This window comes from Phoca vitulina, unplaced genomic scaffold, assembly GCF_004348235.1.
Source record: "Phoca vitulina isolate PV1807 unplaced genomic scaffold, GSC_HSeal_1.0 scaffold21, whole genome shotgun sequence".
NCBI lineage: Eukaryota > Metazoa > Chordata > Mammalia > Carnivora > Phocidae > Phoca > Phoca vitulina.
Genome location: NW_022589724.1, coordinates 5,894,751 through 5,903,145, shown reverse-complemented (window position 1 = coordinate 5,903,145; position 8,395 = coordinate 5,894,751). Strand labels below are relative to the sequence as shown.

The following is an 8,395-nucleotide window of genomic DNA, read 5'->3' as shown; positions in this document are numbered from 1 at the left end:
ACACATTTTTTACTAAAATTAAGGACTTATTTTTAAAGTATGGTCTTTCTTCAGTCTCAGCTGAAAGCCTGAGGTTCTCAATGAGGTTATTTCACTATGACTGAATTGTAGCTTCAATGTGTCTCAGAACCCACAACCTCTAATATCCCCATTTATCCCACTGTCCCACAATTGTGAACCCACAAGGAGTTCTCTGGGGTCTCATGAAGCCCAATGATGTATATAGGCAGCCCAGCCATTGACCAAGGATATTCAGAAGCCACCCATTGAGACTTTTGTCCTCCTTACAACCACCATGTTGGTCTCTCTTCTATGGCTTCATGCTCTACAAATTTCAGGTATTTTTAAAAAGATTTTATTTATTAATTTATTTAGAGAGAGTATGAGCCGGGAGGGGCAAAGGGAGAGGGAGAGAGAGAATTTCAAGCTGGTCCCACACTGAGAGTGAAGCCCGATGCAGGACTCAATCCCACGACCCTGAGATCATGACCTGAGTTGAAATCAAGAATTGGACGTCTAACCGACTGAGCCCCCAAATTTCAGCTATTTTAATCTTTTCATCTTCAATGAGATACAGGGTTTCACTTGGGTTTGACTGTTTGAATCATAATTTGGAAAGTTACTTCATACAGAAAAAGAAGATAAACCTGGGATTTACTTCGTATGTTTCCCTTCTCTCAAAGACTACTATCCTACCATATCTATTGTCCCATGTTTAAAAACCATTGCCTCACATATTTTGTCCAATTTCATAGTTGTTTGTGGAAAGAGAGTAATAACTGCCAGGTACTCCTTCATGGCTAGAAGCAGAATCCCTCTTAACTCATCTGCTAATTTATTTGTACATAGTTATATAATAAAAAGTAAAGAGGAGAGAATAAAATGTAAAATATTGAACCCTCATGCATTTAAACAAAAAACCAATTAATCATAGTATGAATCATAGCAGCATTACATCATTGTTATATCTTAATAAAGACAGACATCAACCACAGGAATGCTCTAGACTTTTTATCTCTGAGCTATTCCATCTAAGAATCAGTAGCTCTGAAAATTCATGAATAGCCCTAGAACTAAAGAAAATTAACCAATGAGCCTCCTTGAGCAAAGCTCTCGGGTGGGCTAAAACATGATATAAATGTTAAAATGATAAAAAATGTTACAAATAAACATTTTTCTTCTATAAAATTAATGATCCTCTAGCAGCGTTGGTTGTATGATGTATAAAAGGAAGAGATAGCAGAGAGTGCATAAAGTACCAAATTATTAGATAATTCTGGGAGTTCTTATAAAAAAGAGACAAAGAAAGAAAAAGAAAACAGAAATAAGAGGGAGAAGAAGAAAATAGGAGAGAGGAGAGAAAGGAAGGGATTTTTAGGCCATCTCTTTAACTAGGAATTTGACCCTTCATTAAAATAATCTATTCTTATCCAGATTGTTCCTAAAATTCAGTTTACTTGTTATTTCCTATAACTAGCTTGGATTTTTGCCTAGCCCATTAATCTTAGCTCCATAAGTGAAATCTATTGATTCTATTAAGGCCACATTGGCTACATTTTGCAAATTTGTGCTTTCAAAACCTCCTTTCCCAGGAGAACTGGTAACATATCAAAAGTGCCCCAAGAGATTTGGATTGCTAGTTTATTTTATAGTGACATTTAGCCATTCTGACAAGTGCTTAATTATTATATGTTCCTCCATAAAGGTTGTCTCTGACAATATGTGTAAATCAAATAAATTAAACCACTATAAGCTATTAGTTCTCCATTCTGGTTGACATCTGTGACATATGTTAATAAATAATTTAGTATATTTATAGACAATGATGAAGACAGCATCATTACTGCTGGGATTATTTTCTCCCAAAAGATATGCTAGACAGCTGCTTACCTCTGCTTACCTCTAATAAAGTTAAATCTAAGGCTGTGAGTTTACACTTTGTCCTACTATTATACTATATACCATAACTAATATGGTATATAGTTAAATTATGGACATGCAAAATATATTGCTATGCAGTGTGGTACAGTTTAGCAAGGACCATTATTGCCATAAGGAGTCACATAATTAAGTCCCAAGCTCTCTTGTGTCTTATAAATATATTCTCCTATCTGGATCTCAGTTTCCTCATCTATGAAGCCAAAGTTAAATTGAACTAGATAAATTCTAAAGGTCTTTCTAACCCTAACATTCTGAAATTTTGTGTTTGTTAAATCTTTACTGGGATTCTAACTGATAGGTAGTGATTTTCTTATTTCATTAATACGAAGCCTTGCCTACACCCCCACCTTGTCCTCCATACCTTGAGTCTCTGACTCAACTCTATTAATTGTGAAAAGAGATTGTGGCTACTTGAAGTATATATAATTTTTAGCATAGAAAATAAGGCAAAGTCAAGTTGATTCTTATACCTTCTAAAAGCAAACTAGCATCTTTGAGAAAACACCAAATGGCAGATGCTGCCAGTGCTGCAGAAGGGCTGGGAGGCCTGGAGGGTCCTGAGGCCCTTAAATGGGAGGCCGTAGTGGCTGCCCTGGTGGCTTTGGCATTGGCATCTCAGGCCGGGGTTGTGGCCATGGTCAGTCCAGGGCTGAGGCCATAGAACTCGTGGAGCGCCAAGGGCAAGGAATGAATCCCCATCACCAAGCTGGGCCACCTGGTCAAGGACATGAAGATCAAGTCCCTGGAGGAGACCTATCTCTTCTTCCTGCTCATCAAGGAATCTGAGATCATTGACTTTTTCCTGGGGGCAACCCTCAAGGATGAGGTTTTGAAGATTGTGCCTGTGCAAAAGCAGACCCGTGCTGGGCAGCAGACTAGGTTTAAGGCATTTGTTGCCATTGGAGATTACAATGGACACCTTGGTCTGGGTGTTAAGTACCCCAAGAAGGTAGCCACTGCCATCTGTGGGGCCACCATCCCGGCCAAGCTTTCCATTATCTTCCTTCTGCAAGGCTACTGGGGGAATGAGATTTGCAAGCCCACACCGTCCCATGTAAGGTGACCAGCCACTGTGGCTCTGTACTGACATGCCTCATTCCTGCCCCCAGAAGCACTGGCATCATCTCAGTCCCTGTGCCCAAGAAGCTCCTGATGATGGCTGGTACTGATGACTGCTGCACCTTGGCCAGGGGCTGCACTGCCACCCTGGGTAACTTAGCCAAGGCCACTTTTTTTTTTTTTTTTTTTTTTTTTTTATGGGGAAAGGGGCAGAGAGAGAGGGAGACAGAGAGAATCTTAAGCAGGCTCCACATGGAGCCCGATGTGGGCCTGATCCCACCATCCTGAGATCATGAATTGAGTTGAAGTCAAGAGTCAGATGCTTAACCGACTGAGCCACCCATGTGCCCCACCAAGGCCACTTTTGATGCCATTTCCAAGACCTCCAGCTATCTCAGCCCTGACCTCTGGAAAGAGACGGTGTCCACCAAGTCTTTCTATCAGGTCAGGAATTCACTGACCATCTTGTAAAGACCCACACCACAGTCTCCGTGCGGAGGGTCCAACTGTGGCCACCACATAGTTTTACATAAGAAAAATAAAGTGAATTAAAGACTTAAAAAAGCAAAACAAAACAATAATAAAAGTGAACTAATTCTCAGTTTGCTACTTGAATACACTGATTTCCTAGGGTCCTCGAATATGATGAGGTAGATAGGTGGGTATGAAGAAAAAAGTGAGGAAGATGTGTAGAGGCAGAAAAACTTTATTTCACTCATCTAATGGACATATAGTGAAGGACCTGCAATGTGCTAAGCACTGTGTTTAGGTGCTGTGCTAATAACTGAGGATACAGAGAAGAGTAAGACAGTCCCTGCTCTCAGAAAGCTCAGAGCCTAGTAGTGGAGACAGAGAGTTAAGACAATTATTATACTATAATGTGATGTGAGCAGCATTTAACTTTTATGAGCACTTACAATATGCCAGACTCTGCTAAGAGCTTTACAAGTATTACCTCATCAGTTATCAAAAGAGATCCATAAGTAGACATACGGTTATCATATCCATTTTTTACAGGTGAAGAAATAAGTACAAAGAGGTTAGTCAAAACTACTCTATACTCATGGGCCCTCATGGTCCTCTGCATTGCTTCCCTGCATCTTTCTCAACTTTTCTCCAGCTAATAATTCTCTGGTTCTATTTCTATTTCTTTTTTTTTAAGATTTTATTTATTTATTTGACAGAGAGAGACACAGCGAGAGAGAGAACACAAGCAGGGGAAGCAGGAGAGGGAGAAGCAGGCTCCCTGCTAGGGGCCTGATCCCAGGATCCTGGGATCATGACCTGAGCCAAAGGCAGATGCTTAACGACTGAGCCACCCAGGCACCCCTCTATTTCTACTTCTATTTCACATTCCAGAAAGAGAGAATCTGATTGAATAATTTTAGTAGTTTCCTGTATTTTGGAAACAGTCTCACTCTCAGACATCTCACCCCACTTATATTTGCATTTTGTCAAACTATAGATTAGTGACTCCTGATCCAGACGCCTTCCCCTTGGTGGCATCATGTATGACAAGGAAGCAGGTAATGTGGTATACAAAATGGCGGCTCTCTTGAGCAAGATGAAATTTCCATGGAAGATTGTTGTGTGGAATAGGCTGCATGATTGGCTTACTCAGTTTCAAAAGATATGGATGAGTTTCCAAATAATAGAATATATCAATTGTGGAGTATGCCTTAAGATTGATCATAAATAAATGCTACGTAGTACCATTAACAATAGAAACTTAAAAAACTAAAGCAATTAACCTTTTTGGGGGATCTAAATGAAAATACTCCCCCAAAGGAATTGTATTTAATAATGATTTTACCAGAAATATTTCACGTATAAATTGAATGAATGTTTTGTATTGTGATATACAAGAGTTTCTTTTAGAAATGCTCATATGCTTATATTCTTGTATTTTTGCTCTATTATATTTCTAGTAGCTCTGGTTAAAAGACAATATTGTGATATGTGAGCTACAACCTCATGTTTAATTTGATCATTTGGGAAATAAAGGCCCCAGATACAAGTAAGTACATATCTTTGGAACTACTGAACATAACTTACATGAGAACCTAGACCTTACCACTTGAGCAATGCTTCAGTCCTCTGAGGTCTACCTTCAGAGGGAAGATTCTCAGGGATAACACAGTTCCTTCCTTCTTGTCAATTAATTGCTTTTCTACGTTACCTTGGATCACCTTCCCTAATACTCCACAAGAGTATGGATCTACTTTTCTGGCATATAAGATTTATTTTATTTATTATTTTGACATGCAGATGCTTGAATTTGGGAGGACACAGAGATTTGGAACATTTTATTAATTCTGAGAACTCTGAGAAAATATAATTACCAGGATATTACTAATCATGGAATGTCAAAATAGGAAGCATAATGCCATTCCTTAACTCTCTAGGAAATGGAAGTAGGGGGAGATTTGAGAGGAAGGAGTTTATATGTACTTAATGGCAGAATGGTATGTTTCAACTTGCCTTGCCACTGTAAGTAGGTTGGTTGATAGCTGAATACAGTTACCATAAAACTCAATCCACACTCTCACTTCTGCCCAGTGAATAAATCAAAGTGGCAGGGTCTAGAAAAGTGCCTCTCTTTTAAATAATGGATATTATGAGGACCAAGGATCAGAAGCACTAGGTACACTACATACCTCAGGAGTGGAACTATTATAAGAATATATGAACAGAAGAGAAACACAGTGACCCTGATGATTTGGTATCTCTATTCAGAACATTATAATAGCATCCCCGTCACTATTTCATGTATTTTCCCAATAAGTTGAAATCTTTATTTCCTAACAAGACAAATCTCCACTATGAATTATCTCTCAAATACCTCATTTCCCTCCCCATCTCTACTCCCCACCCACAAGAAAATATATCTGTCCTGGTCTCTCCATACATTAGTAGAATAATACATTTCTTTGAATGCTTTCACAATCTCTTTAATCAAAATTAGCTGTTAATATAACTGTCTATGGAAAATCTATTATGATTATAAAGAGTATAAAAAATATTTATTTTCTTTAACTATCACATTCTTGCTTGTTAAAACACCTATTACAATGAAAGACCACACTATACAAAGTAATTATTTATTATTAGAAGAGCAATTACTTAGGATTATTGTTTATCAACCATTTTACACTTTCAACATCCTTAAGTTATCAGAAGGACTAAACTTTGAATTTAGGAGGCCCTGTGTTTGGACACACAATTATGTCAGTTGGCTTTCTCATAAATCATTTACTGGTCCACAAAAAGATTACTGACAATGACTGTCCATTATGCACCTGAATTAAAATAAACACTTACATGGAAATATTGTTAGTAATTTGTCCTTGTTCACAGGAACTATAGAAAAGCCACTAGGATTTCAGACTGGTTTAAGGGATTTGAAATTCAATGTTTAGCAGCTAAGTAGATAAGGAAGGTGTCTTTGTGACTGAATGCTGGGTGCTTACAAACTGGAAGGTACGCCCCATCACAAGGATTCAGCCACTCTGCAGATACTCCCGAGTACAGTACCACATGAGGCAGAAATTCTGTCCCAATGTTATCAGATCTGATTTTTCAAGAGAAGCCCAAAATTTAGATTTCAGGGGGAAAATTCTATTTTGTAAACCTAAGTTCAGTTTTTAAAACTGAATGAGCCAAAGACAATGTTTTTTAGGTCGAATCAGGCCACCTATTTGAGATGTTCAGTTTAATGACATCAGACTTGATATCCAAAGTTTACATCTCATAATTATAATAGATTTGAAAGTTGCTCAGGATATTAGCACAGCAATTTGGGAAAGAATGGAAATGGGAAAGAATGTCAAAGTTTGTCTCTATAAATCTTCCTTAGTGATGCTTTCAATGCACTGTCCACCCTCCATCATAAACCTTTAGATCTGTTACCAAGTTTAATTGGTTTTAGTGCCATTCTATTTTGAGGCATACTATACTTTGTGTAGTTGTGTTCTGATCGATTGGTTTGATTTTTATCTTATTCTTATGGGACACCTTCCATGTTCTTGGAGGATGAAATGGGGAAGATCTTGTCATCAACTACAAGTGCAAGTGCTTTCTGGCAATAAAAGCACGGCAAGAGTCATGTAGCTAATATGTGAAAAACAGTTTTCCAACTGAGAGAGGTTCCATCCTCAAACTCAAAGGATCATTCCTTAATTGGGCTAATTAGTGAGGATATTGTTGCTAATTTCTTCTTCTGAAAAGTATTGAATAAAATCAACACAAGTTTGCAGTCCAGCCACACCATACCTACATGTGCAACCGACAAGGACTCCATGTGATCTTGATGGCAAATGGTCTTTGATTTTCTGTCTATAAAAACCCACAGAAAAAGACTAGAACTCTCAGCTCAGGTTTTGGGATTTTTCCTAATCACATTATCTCTAATCACCATACTGTATATTGGGGGCAATAAATGGGGTTTTTTTGAAGGTCCCTTATGATACTTTCTAGGCGGCAGTGGGGGTTATATTTTCATCCCTATGCATCATAGTGTTTTGCTCCCTTTCCATCTCCTAGCCCCATTTTCCTGGGAAAGTTAGATTTATTCTCTCTTCTATTGAATTATGATCATATTGGTTCAAATCTTGGTGATTGATTCATTCATGGGTGCTAGACCCTCTAGCAGATCTGTATCCCATGACTCCAAAATTTTGCTGATTTCCAGTTAAAAAAGACTGCATAGCTCTCAGTCTAAAGCAGCGACCCATGACTTTGTCTCATATACTTTTGCTCCTCAACGTCATTATGTTTATATGTTTCTGTTATCTTCCCTGGGTGGTTTGGTTCATATCTGCTTAGGGAAAACAAGATTCATAAGCTGATAGTTAATATTCCAATTGTGCACTAACTTCTTTACATGTCTCTGAGGGGTCAATATCTCCTCCCAATTCCTTGTGTACTGGATCCTTTATGCTCATATATGTGCATATGTTAGGATGGTAAGAAAAACTCTACCTATTACTGCATTTCCCCCCATAGGGACTTGCAAAATACTGCATATTTCTTATTAAGCTGATTTTCTATTCATTCAAAAATATTTATTTCATGTCCTTACTGCATGCGGTAGAAAAAGAAAAATAAGATTCATTCTTACCTTTAAGTAGTTTATAATCTACACTTGATCTTAGCCAAAAGGCCGAGAAGTGATAAGTAGTTTATAATCTAATGGGTGAGGTATTCATGTTTATGAGAAACTATAATAAAGTTAGACCAAAAAGTGCCTTGAAAGAAGTATGATGAAATGCTACTGGGCACACAGTGATTAATTCTGATTTGGGGGACTGAGGAGAAATCTAACAGTTTATTGTGGAAGGAATTTTAACATTAACCTGACAAAATTATCTCTGAAGGAAATTTTCTTCTTATATAA

At 37.9% G+C, this 8,395-nt stretch overlaps 2 pseudogenes; one reads left to right on the top strand and one right to left on the bottom strand.

The window, feature by feature from the left end:
• The first annotated feature begins 2,449 nt into the window (after positions 1–2,449).
• Positions 2,450–3,533, top strand: LOC116641302 (annotated as a pseudogene).
• Positions 3,534–8,083: 4,550 nt separating this feature from the next.
• Positions 8,084–8,173, bottom strand: LOC116641442 (annotated as a pseudogene).
• Between the last annotated feature and the right edge of the window lie 222 nt (positions 8,174–8,395).